The following is a 20,906-nucleotide window of genomic DNA, read 5'->3' on the forward strand; positions in this document are numbered from 1 at the left end:
AATTTTTTTATATCATTCTTTAAATTGGTTTTTGATAGGGTTGATAATTCCCAGATTTAAAGGCTGGAGTATACTTGTTGGGAAAAGAGATGGATCTATGTCATGTCTATACCAGAGAACCAGGACACAAGAAAAGGACAGTATCTAAGAGAATCCAATACATAAAAGAGTAAAAATTACTAGATAATTTTTTATATCATTCTTTAAATTGGTTTTTGATAGGGTTGATAATTCCCAGATTTGAAGGCTGGAGTATACTTGTTGGGAAAAGAGATGGATCTATGTCATGTCTATACTAGAGAACCAGGACACAAGAAAAGGTCAGTATCTAAGAGAATCCAATACATAAAAGAAAATACCAAATAGAAACAAGGACATACATCATTCCATCGTAACAAGGCTATCTTTACATATTTATGTCAAATATTAGTTGTAGATGAGATAGAGTGACGAGTTTCCCAACTCTCCAACCATGGGAGAATTTTGTTTTCCAACTTTGATTATTGAATTCTTATGTTCGATAGTTTCAGTTTAATACATTGTGATATATGCGACCTTTCCCCTTTCACAGATTTTCAAGTATTTTCCTTGTTTATGATATTCATTTATGATTTTTTGTCATTTCTGTTTGATTCATCAGATGAATTTAAAGTCAGAAGAGTCACTGCTGCTTTATTAACTAATATCCATGACTCATAGATAATATCCCAACCAGATACAAAAAATCAAATCAGAAATTAAATATAGCAGACAGAAATACATTGTGACATGTTTGATTATAATTCTGATTTGATGAAACATATATATGAATTATCTCGTGTCTATACTCCTGAAAAATATAACAGAAAGAAATAGTTTATATCTTAGGAAAGATATGCTCGGTGATTATCTAAGGTAATGTGTGAAAGATATTCCAAGGATAAGCTACACGACATGTGATTGTTTTCAATCGTTAGGTAATAATAGTAACAGTATCTAGACGGAACCCTTTTGAAGTGATAAAATATTCATTACAGATAAAAACTTGTTAATGATTTGGATTGTCAAGTGTTTGCAAGTGATTGCTATGCACATATGTATCCACATCAAACTAACAACTCAGTCTCTATAACTCTTACATGTAAATTTGTTGTCACATATTCTTCAGACCTTTTAGAAGAGGATATGATAATATTACCTTTAACAATTTAAATTTTAACAGACTTGAAGAGGCAAATATATATGAGGAAGAAAACAAAATGATATCTAAAAATATCACACTATTTCTTAATAAAGTTATTCACTTTTCCAGTGGGTTTGAGTTGCACACATTTATTCCAAAATTTTCATTCCAAAATTGGGTTCACACATTTTGTTTTGGGCATTACATTCCAATAAATTGTCGGAGGTAGTAAAGAGTATCCTCTAAGATAAAACTATTAGGTTTCTTGGAATATGTAGCTTGTTTTACATGACTACAATTAGAAATATAGATTTGACTGTGCCAAAACTTTTGTTCCAGTTTATAAGACGAATACTATGACAATGTTGATATCTTAATCTGAAAAATAAAAGACTTTGATGTAAATAAATCATTTTACATGGTAACTTAGATGAAAAAGTAAGTACATAAAAATTAACTCGAATATATCAAAACTCTAATGAGACAAACAAAGTATGCAAGCTAAGGTTGTGGGCTAAAAAGATCCCCAAGAGCTTAGAATCTGTGAGAACTATATATGGTGAATTATCGTGAACATATGTTTTAATCTAAAATGCATATTATATAATTATGTTATCAACCCATTGAGTAGTCTACACTAACTCAGACTATTCTGAAAAGGTGAGTATCGAAAAAATCTACAAGGTATTTTCTCCATTGTATGTATAAACCAGATTACCTCACGTAATGAGAAGGAAGGTATATCATTATTAGGCATTGAATGGAAGTTTATTAAATTGATCCATGTGAATCCCTGAATGCAATTATACATAACTTTCAAGTCACAGTCATGTAAGGGGTCCAAAGACTTAAGATGCCAAGGACATCTTGTGGATGGATGAATATATATTGATTATGACTTTTGGATCCTTGTTTAGGTGATTCAAATTAGTCTTAACTCAATATATAGTAACAATTACCCGAAGATGATTTGATGGTCAAGATAATATCATAAGACATCAGCCTCGTTGGGTTCTCTGACACTGATGTATATGAAACAAAAGCGACTCTTGCAGCATGAGACTTTTAGTAGAATAAAAAAAATATTTGTAAAATGATTGATCAAATCACGTGCTCATGGATCAGAATTGTGACTTCTCTGTTCTGTGGGTGAGATGTGTTGAGCCACTCAAGTGTTTAGCCTGATAGATAGTATGTGTCCACCAAGCCAATCACACCACCATGCTTTTGTTTAAGTTCATTGAATGAAATATTTCTACATTATTATTCTTGTGTGATGTTTATAATGGAGTCCATGAATACATGCAATGACCTAATGAATTATGATGAGATATTTCATTTAGTGATCCCTAGTCTTTAAACATGAATTCCAAATGTTCTCATTCAATGGATCGCTAGATGGACATTAATAATCCAGATAAAATAACACAATCTGATCCTACTTGTAAGATAAGTATTTTTGATCATGTGGTCATTTACACATTAACAGCTTCAAAAAATATACGAAGGAGAAAGTCAAGGGTGGAACAAGTTCCCCAAAAGGTATGCATGATGTGTAATGTTTACGACATAAATTTGGAATTGATAATTGCTTCCGTTGCATAGAAAATAGTTCTCTAGCCCTTCAATCAAGCATATCCATGGAATCCCTTGTATGTCAGATCTCATGCATCTTATGAGCCCCTTTCTCATTCCACCATTGTCATTAGGTTGTCCCACTTACATCGAGAATGTAGCGGAGCCAAGCAGAGAAGGGGGAAGAATGAGAATGAGAATGGCCTTGATCAATTCCAGCATGTGTGAATTTTCTTCAGGCCCTTCTCTTATTTATAATAATAGGATATTTTCCTAAAATCTCTTAACATCCAAAATACCATTTGTTTGTGACCCTTTAAGCCCATGTATCAATCTATTTAATGATTCCAAGAGTAGAATAACCTTTTTGGCCTTTTAAATTAAATAAATATATCATCATATAGATTGATTAATGATGGATTAAGTTAACCCAATTTATAGGTTGAGTATCTAGCACATGGGGTGCCAAGCTACACCTCATGATCTAGATAATACAAAGGAGTGTGTATCGAGCACTCATGGAACCTTTTTTCATTAGTAACCATATATGTATCATACAACATCTAGGATGCCTTGGGTTATGGTAAATTATCAAACCCTAGTTGGTCATCCAGGTTAGTACTTATGCATTTGGAAATCATCATAGAACTCTACTATAATATTCCACTATCTTGGACAGGGACTTCATCACATCGTCTTCCTCAAGGCATCTTCACATATATTGAGGGAAAACAATCCCATCTTGATCACTCTATTTTTTGAAATTCTTATTGCACCCAAACTAAGACTTCCTAGAACTCCATGATTAGGAACTACTAGATCATACTCAAAGTATAATTGTCCATCCTCAAGATGTCTTTGGTGTCTCATGTCTAATGACAACTTACACAACCATGACACGAATCAACCTGATTAACACCTTGGTAGAATACCGTTCAGGGATTCTGATGGATCAATTTACTGAACTATTTTAAAAAAAAACATCCGCTCATTATCCTTAGTTTCTCTACACTCATGGCTACAAGATCAACCATACTCATCAACCTTCTTGAGTATCCTTTGGCCGTATATATTTTCATCCACCTATGTTTCCACATATATTATCTAACCATCTGCTCACATCCCATGCACCCACTACTTTCTGCCACCACACTGTAGCACCATAAAGGTCTGATTTTCATTGTTTTTTCCTAAATTGAGTTAAAAAAATTAGGAATACTTTTAAAATTTAAATTTATTTAAATAAAACATATTTTATTCAAATATTTCCTCTCATTTTCATTACTTTTCTTAAATTAAATTAAATAAAAATTCTAAAAATATAAGAACACTTCTAGAAAAATAGAAAATATATAGAGACAAAAATCGGTATCTCATTATGTGCTCTTTGTGGATTCAACTCTTCATTAAGAGTATTTAGCTAATATTTTTACCCTAAATTATGGTCTAATACTATCAACACAACAACCACCCAAACAATGTTTCACCAATTCCATTTATATTGAGTAACTTATGAGATCCCATGCTCACAAGCTTATGTTTCTAATTATAGTTCCAACTCTCATAAATACTTTTTCTCTTCAATCATTTTAATTTAAAATAAATTCTTTCTTTTCATATGCATTTTTTAAAATCCGTTTTTTAGTAGATAAAAAAAGGAAGGCATCAAATACAAGGAAAACCCTACGAAAAAATAAACAAAACATTTTAGGGGGTATTTTTCTGGAAGTTAAATCTTATCCAAGTATTTTTTCTTTCTCCTAAACATTTCATCTACTTCATATTCATCTATCCTTATCGTAATCACTTGTGGGTGTAGTCATCTTACGAAATGAAAATCTTCATTTTCCCTCTTCGTAAAATCTATAGTCACCCTTTCACTATTCATCCTTAATTATTTTCTCACCTATTCAATATTATTGGTACATAACTTATTGTGTGCTAAGCAGGAGAAGAGTTTCTTCTATTTATCTTCAAGCAGTATAAAGGTTGCTGGAGTACCCCAATCACTAAGTAGCCAACTATAGTAAGAGAGTGATGTGTAACATTTTGCTAAGATCAATGAGGAAATTTTGTGACCATAGCTATCTAACATATATATAAGTATTTATTCTCATTTGCATTAGCCATTTCCAAACCATTTGGGGTTTACTATAGACATTCCTTACAAATGGTGAGGCTTCCAAAATATTCTAGAGGCTTTCGAAATGTTCTAGCATTGTAGTAACTCCTCTAGAATCTTCTAGAGCCTTCTAGATACTTCTTGAATTTTATGGATTCCTCTAGACTATTCTAGAAGCTTACAAATCTTTCTAGATATTCTACTAAGTTGTGGAAATATTCTAGAGAGGGTCTCTAGAAGCTTCCAAGGAGCTCTATAAAAGGAGGTGACTACCTCATCCTGAGGTGGAATTGTGAGGGAATTATGGAGAGCATCCTAGTGTACATTTTTTAGAGCATCATGTGAGCAACTTTGGAGGGTTCAAGCTAAGATCATTGGAGAGTTGGAGAAGACTTGGGGACAAAGAAGCTTTTATGAGGACAAGACACCAAGTGTGTATCTTCTTGTTTGTTAGTCCCTTTGGTGAACTTGTAAACATTTATCATCTCATTCAAGAAGGTTGTTTTTTTGCAAATCAGTAAGGGTTTTTTACTCTCAGCCCTATACTGTTGGTGGATTCTTGAGCTTGGTTGGCTACATATCTAAGCCTCGATTAAGTTAAGATCCTGAACATTCTTTGAGGACATTTTTTGAAGATGCATGTTTTTTGCTAAGATCAGTAAGTAAATTTTGTTACCATAGTTATCATACATGAACAGAAGTATTTCTTCTGATTTACATTAGCTCTTTCCAATTCATTTGGGGTCGACTATACACATCACTTAGAAATTAGGGGGGAGTCTGCGAAGTCATCTTGGATTATTCATATTTGGGGTGTGATTGATTTTTTTAACCACTTTGTATTCATGTGGATTGTATTAAGCATGAATGAATGGCCTAAGCATAACTATGGAATATCTTTGAGAGACTTGTAATAAATTGGGGGCATTTGATGATAAAAAATATACACGAACTGATACATTTTATTAATATATATCCATGAAATTTGTATAGTCAACACGTTTTAGGCATCCCTTATGTAAAAAATATTGAATCGTATAAAATAACCAGTTAAATTGCTTTTTTTTGTTCTTTATTCATGGATATTTTGATCGCAAGGCTAATTAACTTTTTTAAAGTCAAGTGGTATTTTTTTCAAATCTTCTTGATGATTATGTAAGCCCAATGACATACATAGATTTAATGATAACTTCAGGGATCAAATGGCTGAAAAGAAGAAGCCTAATCCACAACCTGGATTGGGGGAGGAAGCCCAAACCCAAAAAAGAGAATTCAGGGAAAAATATCAAACAGATTTTGGAGCATACAAGTACATAAAAGGATGCCACCTTTTATGTATTGGAACCAAATTCATATCGGAAACTGATTTTCCAGATCTGATTCAAGAGAGTATGCGGTAAAGTTTAGTAGAAAATTTCATCTTGGCCCATACATAAATGTGAAGTAAGTCATAAAAAATCTGGTTATAGTTTGGATGAATTTGTTACTTCATCCAAATGTGCAAAATATTATAGCCGCACAAAAAAGCCGAGTTTCACATCTGAATTAAAATCAGGGAAGGTTATGCAAGAGAATGAGGAAGATGGGTTGCTTTCATACCTGGAGAAATCCTGAATTGATATGATCATTCAGAAATTATCAGGTTCTTATTTTAATCATTCACTCAGACTCTGATTTATTATTATTACAATAAAATAAATAAAATGGACAAGAATAAAGAGAATGTCACATTCCACATGTCACTAGAGTTAAGCCAATAACACATTCCAAATCATTTTCAAAATTCATTAATAGAATATATTCATTATAATCTATGTACAATGCAAGCAATGAAGTCCATAAATACACTATTTGGCTAAGTGAATAATCATGGGATCACTAGTCTTTGAAAATGCATTCAAAATATTCGTATTCCGAGGATACTGATGAAGGACATCGATGAACCATAAATAGGGACTAGTTTGTGTCATTTAAGGCTTCTGATTCATACAAAAATATGTATAATTTATCTTCCAATAAATGAGCAAGCAAAGGTTACTGAAATAGGGACACAATATTTAATAAGTAAATTTTAATTTTAATTTCTATATTTTAGGATTTTATACAGTTTATTGGAATTAAATATAATTTAATATAGTTAAACTAGTGAAATAATTAATTCAAAATAATTCTAGGAAAGAAAAAATATTAATCCTATTTAATATAATATTTCTGAAATTAATAGAATAATTGTAAGGAAATTTATTGAATATTTTAGTGTAATCATTTCTAATTAAAATGGCTCCTTTGATGCTTTGAGAGAACTGACTAATGGGGGAGTTGAAGCAAACATGTGATATGTTGGTGGTGGAGCAAACTAATTAACTATCTCAAATTACACATAAGATGGTTGTGGATACACGTCAGCGAGCAATGGAAGGGGGCGCCTAACAAATATTTACAATTTTTGGTGGTGACAGATATGGAGACTGTTGTCGATGTGTGGAGTCAATAGTGGCATGCGGAAATAAGGTATCATATGAAACAATGAAATAAGAAAAAGGATGAAGAGGTGAATCTCAAAAAGATGAAGATAACATTAACCTTATTGTCATCTGCCCAATGAGCTGAGGGGGAATGTTACTTTAGGAGTATTGATCAAAGCATCCCTCCAGTTTTTCACATTTGAGAGTCAAGAATGGATCCTAACAAGGTTTTGAATGAGAAAATCACTCGACCCATTGTAATTAAAAACAAAATCTAATGGTGACTTTTTACAAAATTGGGGATTTTATGTGTAGACTAGAGGGAATGGATTGACAGAGGGACCAACAATGCTACCCTCAAAATTTTAGCATGAAACTGCTTTTAGATCACTTGATATCACCACTTAAAGTTGAGTCATATGTACCGATATGATTTTCCAGGTCCTCAATTCATTTGGAAGATTGGCAGTGTGGCATCCTGAAGATAAAAAAATTCCAGTACAAAATTTTTATTTCACTTTAAAATTATTTTCTTTATGAATTTTATGTCATAAAATTCTATAAAAAATAAAAAAATTGAGAAAAATCGAAATATTACTTTAAAATTTTAATAAATCTGTAGAATTTTATACAAAATCCAAAATATATTATAGTGTATAAAATTAATCTCCATCTGAATTTAATCTCAAACATTTTGTTAATATTTCAAAATTTTGAGAAAATCAGTAATTCATTATAAAAATGGAATAAATTATTTAAGCTTAAAAACATGCCTTTATGATCATTTAAAAAATAACATATTAAATAGATGCAATTATAATTAAAAATCAGTATCCATATTATGTGACATGCAAGCCAATCACGCTAAATGTGTTGTTTATGATTATTTAATTAATATTTATTAATTATTATTCTATTGTGATGTTTATAATGAAGTCATTGAATACATCCAATGATAGAATGAATTATGATGAGATCATCATATATTTTGGTCTGTAAACATGTGTTGTTAATATTCTTAGTCATAGAGTACTCAAGATGGACATCAAAATATTCAGATAAAATATCATTGCCAAGACCTACTCATATGATGAGTATGGACGATCCCCTAGCCATTAGTGTGGAGACTCTAAGGATAAATACTTGGTGCTCTTTAGGGAAAGAGTTCACTGAATTTATTTGTATGAATCCCTTGATGGTATTATGCCTAACTCTTAATAAAGTTGATTCGTGTTGTGGTCGTGAAAGCGGTCCTTACACTTGAGGCACCAAAGACGTCTTGTGAATAGATGGTTCTACTTTGATTATGACGTACGAGTTCCAATTCACTGAATTCCAAACTGTATTATCTTGAGTGCATAAAAAGTTCACAAAGATGATTGAGTACTCAAGAATACCATGATGAAGTCCTTGCCCAAGTGATAATCTCAATTTTAGGGTTAAAATTTGTCGTTGGTGATTGAGATTATTCAATAAAAATATTTTTTTAACCGTACTTCAGAATGTGTAGTTAGTGATGAGTACGGGTCGTCTCCACAGGGAACGGATAATAGGTAAAATACAATCTTGATTGGGTGAACCACGAAGATGAGAAGAGTTATGTATACAGTAGTGAATGTGTGATGAGAGTGAACGAGAGAGAGTTACTTAAGATTCTACTAATTAGGGTGTAAGAGAGATGAAGATGGATAAACGAGATGGGGTCGTAACGACGACGTGTTAGATGGTGGATATGATGAAAGATGTAATGGTATTGAGGAAATATAAGTAGAATTACGTGAAGTGTTAAGGGAATAAGGTAGCAGATGCAACGGATACGATAGTGATTGAATGCACAAACGATATAATGGTTAAGATAGAAACGAGATAATGGGAACGTAAGTAAGTGAAATGATAACTGAAAAGTTGATAAAAAAACTATAGTTATGATAACGATGATGTCGGGAGAGAAACAAAGTAAGGCGAAGACACTTACCTTAGATCCTTATGTTACGCCAAGATCACAACGATTTTTGAGTGCTAGTAAGCTCCCCCTCTTCTCTTATGCCTCTTCCCACACACCCAAGAACACCAAGAACACACTTGATGGATCTCAAAACTCACTATCTTTCAATCAGCAAGTTCAAGATGAATTTCAAAATGATCCAGGCCTTTATTTATAGATCATGGATATAAAGAGGAGGGGAAGACATAGCAACGCTGAAAATTTCAGCTCAATCGGAGTTGTAGATCAAAAGTTATGGCCGTTTGAAGTTGTAGCAATCCTAGCCTTTGATTTTTTCTCTTTCCTTGTCAGCTTCCTCATTTTTCGTGCTCGGTTAGAAGTCAAAATGCCTCATATTCCACACTTTTTAGTCTTCCGTGCACATTTGTCTTTTTCTGCGCACGTGCTCCTAGACAGAAGAGAAAAGGACAAAGAAAGAGGAAAAAACATAAAACAAAGTTACTTTTTGGGGATGACGTGGCGACGCGTCAGCGGGCGCCACATCATCCTCTCTCTCTCTCTCTCCTTTCTTCTTCTTTTCTTTTTTTCTTATTTTATTTTAATCGTGTGGACGCGGTCGCGCCACGTCACCCCTGCGCCAACTAAAATAAGATTCATTTAACAATGACAACAATCATCGCTTCGCGAATCGCGAAGTGATGATTGCCTCGTTAATGATTGGCTGGCGGCAATCATCATAACACGACCTGATTCGTCGCCATTCGACAAATCGAACGGCGACACCTGGCGGCACGAAATAAAATAAAATAAACTAAAAACATTTAAAAATTCATATAAAATAAAATAAGAGTCCAAAAAATACATATAAATATATATTTCGACTAAAAAAAATCATATCTTTCCAATTTTAATGACGAAAAATTCCAGAAAAATCATATTCTGTCTCAAAACTTATATTATTTTATAATATATTGTTAGAAAAATCCCAAAGACTATGGATATACTTTAAGTTGGACGAAGTATATCAAAATCTCAAAGACATGGAGACTTTTGTGAATTTTTATTTGGGCTTTAATAAAATATTCCCAAAAAATATAAATAGAGGTTGCACCCTCATTTGATACCTATGTGAGGCATTTTTTAATGTCCCCCTTTATTCTCTTGCTCTTCCTTGTTGACTGTTGTTTCTAGTAAGACTAGATGGTGACAAAATATTCTCATATTTGTGGAAGCACCATTGGAGATATTCAAGAGGAAATACAATGCTCAGAAAATCACATGGGTACATCTAAAGGTTAGGCATCTAAACTGCTTGAAGAAATTCATCAAAAGAACCATGTGATTACTGATACTTTTCCATGCCAGGTGATAATGTTCATTTATTGTTTTTTTAAAGAACCATTTTGGTTCAGTATTCCCTTTTACAATCAATTTTAAATTTTCAATAGAAGCCACCAATACCAATATGGTCTTAGTCGTATGATGAGTATGGCGGATCCCATAGCCCTTGGTGTGGAGAAATGAAATATTGACGGTGGGTGCTCTTCATCAGAAATAATGTATTGAATTGATATGTATAAATCCCTTTAAAGTGATTCCCGGTCTTAGATTTGAGACACTGATAGCTGATAACAGGAAAATAATTGAGTTATTTCTGTGGCATTTACATGTTTTATCCATTAAAGCAATGATTAATGTGTGTTATCAAGATTTAAGAGATTAAATCTAATATTTAGGTGATATTATTATTATTATTTTGATTTAATGGTGTTTTTAAAGATTTTTTTGACATCACATTCTTAAAGAAATTAATTTTATGATTCAGAATATTTTTCATGAACTTATTGACCTTATTCATGGAGATAGGAATTTTCTAAGTCAATATAAAGCTATATTTATTATATTTTATGACTTAAGATTTATTTTATGAAGATTTATGAATATATTTTTTCCTTAAAAATGTGCCCTGCCACATGCCATGATTCGATTTGATCAAATAACAGCCAATCAATAGTGTCTGTAATGATAGCTGCACTAATAAATGCGAAAAAATGTAATTATGGCATCGTGAATCATGATGCCATAATGCACCAATCACTTTTAACACTTTCTTCAGGGAACATGTGGACCAATAGAAAAAATGAGAGATTTAAATTACAATGTGCAATTTGAATATTGAGAAGAAAAATAAGAATCAAAGGGAGAATGAAAAGTCAAAATTTCTGGCAGCACATGTGGCTCGCACGTGCACACCACAATTGGTTAAAGAAGAAACATCGTCTGAGGTGCTACATGAAGATGCATGCCACGTCAGACAATAAACGCACACCATGTGTAAACACACACCACGACACATACGAAAACACACGCCACATTGCATGAAAAAATGCAAGTGTCAGCATGTTATTCATTAGAAAAGGATCAAAGAGAGGAATATTGTGATGTGGCATGCGATGACGCGCTACGACATCATGAATGATTAATTGATAAATTGCATTTTTATTTTTTATCTTACTCTAAGTAGTGACATGTGGCATTCTCAAAGTGACGGTTACAGAAGGTGAGACAATCATGCCAATCATTAACTACTGACGATTGACATCTCAACCACAAGAAAAAATGAGGAAGCGACAATGCCGATGATGAGGAGAGAGAAAAATGGACGTCTAAGATTACTCCAACTTCAAAGATTGATATGTGATGATCCAAAAGTCTAATTGAGTTCAACTTTTAAAGGATGCTTCATCTTAACCCCATCTTTCCAGCCATACCCTCTGATCTATAAATAGAGTGTGGATGCTTGTCAAAGTCATTCTTAAAATTTCTTCCTATTCCTGTGGGATGATTGAAAGACTGATTTTATGAGATCCATCAAGCCTCTTCTTGGAGTCCTAGGTGTTTGGGAAGAGGTAACATAGAAGGGGGGGAGCTTACTTGCACTCAAAACTTCTCATGATTGGCAGAACATAAGGATCTACAATCAAGTATTCTTGCTTTGTGTTTTTCTTTCTCAACATCCTCATTAGATTAGATCAGTTTCACTGTCAAATTGCCCCGTGTCCATACACCCTCTAGTCCCGTCTTAACATTTTCGCATCATGGCCATGTCATCACATAACTCATTCAACTCACTTGTTATGTCACTTTCGTGCTTTCCTCTTGTTATCATCACTTCATCCTCTCTCTGGCTTGATATTCTCAATTCTTAATTTTTACATTCTACTAATTACCATCATCATCTTAATTATACTACTAATTATCACTATCTCACCTCACATTGTCTCCCCATATGCCTTTCCTGAATCACCGTTTCCTATGGAGATGATCTGTACACCGCACTAGCTAAATTTCCCAAGGGAGTACAAATCATATTTTTAGTGATTAATCTGAAAAAATAAAAACTTTGAATTAAAACCCTAATAATTTAGTTGTACCTTTGATTATTATTTTAAAAGTCCTATTATTGGGATTCAAAACCCAAATACTTGAGTGTAGCAAGAAGTTCATGGAAATGATTGAGTGATCAAGATGGGATTATATGCCGCAGGTTAAAGCTCAAGAAAGATGATGCAATGAAATCCTTGGCCATGGTAGTGAAATATCATATAAGATTTGTCCAATAATTTTCCCATTTAGATGACCAATAAGGGTTTGTCAGTTGACCATTCTCTAAGTAATTTAAAAGAGTATAAATATATGAGAATATATATATATCTTCTTATACCAAATGATAGTAAGATACTATGAGAATCTCATTATACTCCTTTGTATCTTCTCGAGCACGAGGTGTAGCTTGCAACCCAAGGGCTGAAAACTCAACCTATCAATTGGTTGAAATCAATATTTGATTAATTATCCTATATATTGACATAGATAATTAATTTTGTTGGCCATTAAAGGTTAATGGGGCACTAGAATCCTTAATAAAAGTAATATATAGGCCTGGAACCTCACAAACTATTTTTTTTTTGGGTTTAGGATCAAATACTTAAATTTTGGGGTTTTATGAAACATACCATTAAATATAAATTAGATAAATTCCTGAAAAAAATTGACCCATGGCATAAAATTTTGGGTGCCCATCCTTCTCCCTTCTCTCCTCAGCTTCCCCCCTTGATTAAGGACTTGCTTAACATGTATACATATCAACAAGTCAGCCTTACCATCTACCATAGATTGGAACATCATAGGTAGTTAAATCACTTATGTTAGAATTAGTAGAAATTTTGAAAGAACCTAATTCTACCCTGCTCTTAGGTCATGCCTTAACCTTTAAACCAAAGATTTATCTAACACCAAATATCTAGACCTAAGAAATTAGAAAAGAAACATTGTGCACTGACAGAAAAAGGAAACTCTGTACTCATAAATGTATTAAACTTGTAAGACTCATCATAGACAATATTCCTTATGAATGTATCCCGAGGGTGACTGCCGTGCAAAATAACTCTGGACAAAATATGTGTGCATTATATTGGTTAATGTATCTTCTCCTATGAATAAATATGGCTAGTATCACTCATTACAGGGGGTTAAAATAATAAATGAGGCAGATGAAAGCATAGCTAACAAAATATAATTCATATTAACAATTGAAATAAAGTTTTATAACATGAGAATATTTTAAAATGAAGGTCAAATAAAGTATTTATACAAAAATTATCGATAATTTAAAACACAGGAATGGAGATGAAAGTAGATAAGGTTGGGTTTTTTTGGAAAATTCAATGCATCACCTTCCTTTCACAAAATTCTACACCTTCCATGTTAGCTCAAGAAATGAAAAATAATAAAATTAAAACAAATAATATGAAATGAGATGAGATTTTCATTACGAGAAGTTTATGATTATCGTGCCTCCCAGAAATGGTGCCAATTATGAAGCATAAAAATGGGTGTGTGACTAACATGAATTAATGTTATTATTATAGTTTAGACTTATACACATCTATTTATAAAATTCCTTTTTTTCAATATATAGAAAGTCGAGGATGAGAAAGGAGTCGATCAATAGGGAGTCAGTTATAAAACAAATGAATTTATTTTTTGATGAAAGATGTAAAATAAAATAAGAGAGGAAAAAATGTTTTTTGATAATTTTTTTACTTTGAAACAAAAAAATGGAATATCAAATTGAAAGGGAAGATGCATGGATTTTTTATAAAAAATGGGATGATATATGATAGATAAGGACCTTAATTGTGTGATAATAGAATCGAAATATAGAGAGAGAAAGTAGGGAGAATGATGTAGAGTGAGAAAGTAGGGAAATTTTAGGGAAAATTGGATTCTCAACGGAATTGAAATGGATAGAGGAATCTAAGATTTGGATAATGATAAGAAACATGGTAATAAAATTTGTATTTACTCATGATATTGAATGGAATGCAATGTTCTTATCCCTTAAAAGTCCTCCTATGGCATGTAAATGTTGCCCCTGCCTTGGTGTTTTGGAAAAGTTCAAGAAGGAAATCAAAAGAGCAAGAAGAAACTCAAAATTTGAATCCATGATGTTATAAAATGTTTGACTCTTGAAGCTTCTGAATCTTTCTAGGAAAACTAGGTTTGGGGCAAGTTTACCTACTATTTTCCTATATTCCTAGCATTTTTTAATGAAACCAAACCATATGGAAAATTAGAGTAAGACTGCCCATAAAATTTGGGCTCAATTAATTGTTTGCTTTCAAGATGTTGAAATTTTTATTTCACTTGATTTCTACTGTTGGACCTGTTTTACCTTTCCGTCACTGTTTCCAGCTGGACTACAATTCACACTCTGATTAGTTGGCATTTTCTCCTTGTTTTCTTGGCCTAGAAATGATATTGTGCAGCCTCTCTCTACGGAACAAAAGAAACAAGGAGAATAAGTTAAATCATTTATTAATGAAGTCTTACTACCTTCATGATGTGTCACTTAATCATTTCCTTTCCTATTTGTCAAATGTATTCTGCCACTTGAAAATATAAAAGGAATTTAATCCTAAAACTTTGGTGCCTTTATGGCGGTAGTTTCTGATCCATAAAAGCACCCTTTTAAAATGAATGTAAAATGTCTCGTTGCACTTATAATTTTGAATTTACCTAGCCAGTTGTACATCATTAATTTCACAAAAGTCACATTATTTCTCCACGTAAGCAATCTTCAAAGCACATTTAAGGCTAAAAATGCATGTTTCACGTTCTGCCGCCTGTTGCTTTGGCCCTTCAATATTAAATTGGACCACATTTTTAAGTACTTCATTGTGAATCTTAATGTCATAGAGATTTGATTCCAATGATTAGTTTCACCAATCCTTTGTCAAAAATTGGCCAAAGAGACGTGGACACAAAATGAGTGGAAATTTAACCTGGTAAAATATATTAAATACAAATAATAAATCTTAAAATATATCTCCAGTCACAGAAGATAATATATTGATGAATTATTCATGATAATTTTTTAAAAAATACATGTAAATCTAGAAAACTTAACAAATGCATTAATTAACTGAAAATAAATATTATCTGACGCATAAATTCTGTAAAAATACCAAAAATATGGAAATATTAATGAACGGTTTTAGAAATTCCAAATAAATATTCTTTAAGTTGTAAAATTAATTTCTTAATGAATCTAAAGTCGGGGAAATCTGTAAATCCCAAAAATCTATAGAAAAATAGAAAATCATGTTCGAATCAATTTTGACCAGGATTACATGCAAGTAAAGTCATTATGATGGAGATATTTGTGTAAACTACATGATATATGATTTAAACTGTTGGACATGTTGTATCTCTCCTTCGTGCCACCTCAACACACCTAGCCCCCTACGCCATCGAGTATCCTACTGGCTTACTATAATGTATATCATGCTGCTTTGTTGTCCCTCACCCTGCCATGCAGGCCCTATTGTCATGCAAGCCTGCTTTCCCAATGGCCTCATATTTCTCTTACTTTGCCACACTATCAGCTTGTGCCCTGTCATTGTGTCAGCATTTTTTCTGGATCTTTTCACACTTGGGTATTGACCCAATAACCCACTACATAGTGCCTACCATTGCACGCACCAGGGTCGGTCTTTGTTTGAATCAAGATCCTTCTCCCAAATATTGGAAGTTCTAAATTTTTGTAACACAAAGATGACTTCTAACAGCTTTTTCTCTGTCGTATTATAATTTATTTGCCCATCAGCTAGGGTCTTACTGGCATAGCATATCAGCATCGACTTCTTCTCTTGACCTGATATGGCTACCCCTGTAAGATCTGATGATCATACATAATCTCAAAATATAAATTCATTTTGTGGAAGGTTTGCCTCATTGTCTCATCATGATGAAGTCTGGTTACTTTCTGAGTAAAAAATATATTGGTTGATGAGAAATTTTATAAAAATATCCAAGGAAAAAAATATACAAGCTAACATGACTAAGAAAGCATCAAAGTTTTTTCTAATCTACCTCCAGGCATTTGTTGAAAACTGACATAGCACGATTCCTACCAACTAAGAACTTTGTTAATGGACTGAGCACAATCCGCTGTTTTGGCTGAGCACAACTATTTGGCACTGCTTGCACAATAATATATTTGTCAAAAGAGTGAGTGAATTTGTTTCTTAGGAACTAGCTTGATACTTGTAATACAACAGTATATAGATGTGAGTTTTCTTAAAGAAAATTTTGTTTTCAATATTTTATCATCTGTCATATGAAATCCTTGAATATTTTAGTAACGTCCTGATTTAAGGTGAACTTAATAAATGTAGGATTTTATGTAATATATTCATGCATCAATAAAGACTTCAATTGAAGATTATGGTTAACGGAATAACTAACAGAACATTCTCTCTTTAAGTTCATTAACATACCAGTATAAATTGACACTCAAACATATAATATATATTTTTTTTCTAGTATAGTAAATTATCCGGAGATCTTGAATTTTACCAACTCTTTCAAGCAAGGAATACCTTGATATAGTTAATAAAAAAAACTTCAGTTAGATAACAAATATATGAAAACTTTTATCAGAGATTTAAAAATAATTTATTTGTATGATATAGTTGGACTCAATCTGTTTCAATTTACTAGGAATTGAATACAATGTTTACAGATCCTGATTTAACCAACTCACAATGAAGTGAAAATTTAGATGATAAAATGATGTTGGCATATTAGGGATTTGAAAAATACTACTAGACAATACTAAGGCAGCTCATTTAATAACCCACAGAACTAGATTCAAAACGTATTCAGTGTGACCTAAACAAAAGTATTATATTCTGTCCTGCTAAAATTTTTCAAATGAATCACTATAAAATTTCTCAATACAAATGTTATATCAACCAGAATGTCACTCCAAGTCACAAAGAATTTCTTTTGGATATTCAGTAAGTTATTATTCCCAAATCTGTTCATGACACTCTCGTTCATTCTCAATACCAAACTGGTATGGACGCTGAGATGGAGGACCTATATTTGAATCAAATTTGGGAACTCACTTCTTAACTGGAACTAAAATGTGCTATAGGCTTTATATGGGTATACACTGTGAAGTATAGAACAGATTGTTGACTTGAATGGTACAAAGGAAGGCTGGTTGCCCAGGGATATGTACAACAGTACAGAATCGACTTCAAAGAAACCTTTGCCCTGGAAAAATGAATACTACATGTGTCTAAATCTCCTTAATGCATGTCATGATTGGGAACTGACTTCAATGAGAATTGAAAAATGCATTTCTTCATGGTGAACTGCAAGAAGAAGTCTATATGAGCTTCCAGGATATGATCAACCATCTGGACAAGTTTGTTGTCTACCTTGGCACTTTATGGATTGAAACAATCTCTGGGCCTGGTTTGAGAAATTCACTAAGACCATGAAAGATCTCAACTATCATCAACGTGATGGTACCATACATTATTCTATCAACATAATTCGATGGGAAAGTTTTTTCTTCTCATTGCTTATGCATTTGATATCATAATTACCAGAAACGATTCGCACTGAATAACTACTCCAAGCCAGCATCTGAAGTAAACTTTGACATCAAAACCATGGGACTCCTTATTTCTTAGGTATTGAGGTAGCCTATACTCCTCGTGGCATCACTCTTTCCCGACAAAAGTACATTTATGATCTGCTGAATGAAACTGGTCATCTACAATGTCTACCCCATGGAAGTCAATCTGAAGCTCACTTATGTTGTTTCCGATCCTGACAGGGATATTCTAGCTTATCAACTTAAATATCCTGATATTCCTTGGACTGACCTTCCAAAGTGGCAAGTCAAACCATCTTAAAATATATATTGATGCTGACTTTGCCGGTTCAAAGGTCTATCATAAATCTACTACTAGGCATTGCTCTTTTATGTGGAAATTAATCACTTGGTGCAGCAAGAAGCAAAAAGTTGTATCCCTCTCCACATTGAGGCAGAGCTTCATGCCTTAGTCAACGGCAACTGTGAGATACTTTGGATTCAGAATGTTCTTCTAGAATCTAAGCCTCCTCTCCAACAACCAGCCACACTCCTCTGTGACAATAATTCGACTATCAGTCTTGCACATGATCATGGTCAACATGAATGAACTAAGTCTATGGGTTTCTACCAAGCACCAATTGCAGCAGATCAATATATTCAATACAATAAAAAATTAGCTGTTGCACCATTACATATAATATACATGTATATATATATAAAATATATGTGCGTGCGTGCGTGCGTGCGTGTGGGCGGGCCTGCGTGCATGCGTGCGGGCGTACGGGCGCGTGGCGGGCGTGCGCGGCGGATGCATGCGAGCGGCAAGCGGGCGGGCATGCGTATGGCGGGCGGGCGGCGGGCGTGGCGCCAGGCGGGCGTCGCGTGCGTGCGTATGCGTGCGTGGCGTGCGGCGTGCGCGTGCGCGGCGCGGCGTCGCGGGCGTGCGTCGCGGCGGCGGGCGGGCGGGCGGGCGGGCGGGCGGGCGGGCGGGCGGGCGGGCGGGCGGGCGGGCGGGCGGGCGGGCGGCGGGCGGGCGGGCGGGCGGGCGGGCGGGCGGGCGGGCGGGCGGCGGGCGGGCGGGCGGCGGGCGGCGGCGGCGGGCGCGGCGCGCGCGCGGCGCGGCGTGCGTGCGCGGCGGCGTGCGCGCGCGTGCGTGCGCGCGCGGCGCGCGTGCGGCGCGCGCGCGCGCGGCGTGCGCGCGGCGCGGCGCGCGTGCGCGGCGCATGCGCGCGTGCGTGCGCGCGCGCGCGGCGTGCGCGCGCGCGCGCGCGCGTGCGCATGCGCGCGGCGTGCGCGGCGCAGCGCGTGCGCGCGCGCGGCGTGCGCGGCGCGCGCGCGCGCGCGCGCGCGCGGCGCGGCGTGCGCGCGCGGCGCGGCGCGCGCGGCGCGGCGTGCGCGCGGCGCGCGCGCGCGCGCGCGCGGCGCGCGCGTATGCGGCGCGCGCGCGCGCGCGCGGCGCGGCGCGCGCGGCGTGCGCGCGCGCGCGCAAGGCGCGCGCGCGCGCGCGCGGCGCGCGCGCGCGCGCGCGGCGGCGCGCGCGCGCGCGCGTGCGCGCGGCGCGCGTGCGCGGCGCGGCGTGCGTGCGCGCGCGCGCGGCGCGCGCGTGCGTGCGCGCGCGGCGCGGCGTGGCGCGTGCGTGCGCGGCGTGGCGTGCGTGCGGCGTGCGCGCGGCGTGCGCGTGCGGCGCGGCGTGGCGCGCGGCGCGGCGCGGCGCGGCGCGTGCGCGGCGCGCGCGGGCGGGCGGCGGCGGGCGGCGTCGGGCGGGCGGCGGCGGGCGGGCGGGCGGCGCCGGGCGGGCGGGCGCGGGCGGGCGGGCGGCGGGCGGGCGGGGCGGGCGGGCGGCGGCGGGCGGCGGCGTGCGGCGTGGCGTGCGTGAGTGCGTGCGTGCGCGTGAGTGAGTGCGCGTGAGTGAGTGAGTGCGTACATACGTGCGTGAGTGAGTGAGTACATTGTTATTGTAATCCGAACAATGTACTTTCAGTGATATGTTAGCTATTATTTTTTGGACCGAGATTAATAAAATCCATAATTCTTGTTTAGGAGTTTTTTTCTATTTACTTTCTTTCCATCTGATGGTAATATATAATGATGGGGGATGTCCCATTCATTTTACATCGTTTTACCTCCGATGCTTATGTTGCCAATGGGTTCTTTGTTGTCTATGAATTAATTTCATGCTTCTTGCTTGACCATTTTGATAATAACCTATTCAAAACTCTAAAATAAAGAAAAAAATTATTGCAAATTAAGGTTCTGCAAAATTACTCTAGTTTTGACCATTTTGATTACAGCATTGGTAGCTTAAAGAGTTTAATTAACGCATAAAGTGTTAAATTTTTGTACAGCAGCATAATTATCTTTCAGTCTGTTATTTCAGAAACCCATATTGCCTTTTTACTTCATAGAAAGAATACTGAAACTCTAACACAGTTCTTTCTTTTTGCACGTTGCAAATGGCTACCCAATGGGATTGGCCTTTTTTCTTCCCCTGGCGCTAATTTTCCATAATAATTTACATCGATAAATGATTTTTTCCCCTGATTTAAATTGAACTCGACAGTAATTAAAAAAGAAAATTCGTAGATTGTAACTTGAATCGACTTACATCATTGGAAACTTTTAAGTCAATCTCTGGTTTTATTTGTTTTCTTGCCAAACCTTAGCAGGGTAAATGATTT

The sequence above is a fragment of the Wolffia australiana genome, chromosome 7 (assembly GCF_029677425.1).
Source record: "Wolffia australiana isolate 7733 chromosome 7, ASM2967742v1".
NCBI lineage: Eukaryota > Viridiplantae > Streptophyta > Magnoliopsida > Alismatales > Araceae > Wolffia > Wolffia australiana.